A 453-nucleotide genomic window follows, 5' to 3' on the forward strand; every position below is an offset into this window, starting at 1 on the left:
GGGGGGGGGGGGGGGGGGTTCTCTCACCTTTATCTTAGCCAGAGGGCTATCAGACACCAGATTTGCTTCACTTTCAACAATCCCTTTCCTGGCAGAAATGTGGTTTTTTGCCCTCTCAGAGCAGTCAGTAGAAACCTGCACTGCTTGAACACACTCTACTCACTCTTGGCATCAGCTTGTTGTTGTGTACTTTGAGAATGTTGAAGTCAGAGGCAGCAGAAAAGCGGTCTAAATTCAAAATATGACAGTAGGGGTGCAGATATTTACTCTTGTTACCACTGCCTCTAACATTTACTAGATCAGTTCACCCCCAAATATCCAGATATCGGGTCAATAACATTGTTACATGACAACTGGGGAAAAATTTTTGCATTAGGATACGTTGGAATTTTATGCAGACCTCCAGGATCTCCCAACATGCCAGTAATTTAGCAGCCACTTCAACAGGGAGCA

General features: G+C 44.8%; 1 protein-coding gene across 1 annotated transcript in view; it reads right to left on the reverse strand.

The window, feature by feature from the left end:
* The window catches only part of arid1ab (AT rich interactive domain 1Ab (SWI-like)), a 50,444-nt gene that overhangs the window by 23,790 nt on the left and 26,201 nt on the right, over positions 1 to 453 (reverse strand). The gene's annotated exons all lie outside the window — the stretch shown is intronic.

The sequence above is a fragment of the Morone saxatilis genome, unplaced genomic scaffold, assembly GCF_004916995.1.
Source record: "Morone saxatilis isolate NCDOM2014 unplaced genomic scaffold, NCSU_SB_2.0 Contig9, whole genome shotgun sequence".
Classification (NCBI taxonomy): Eukaryota; Metazoa; Chordata; class Actinopteri; family Moronidae; genus Morone; species Morone saxatilis.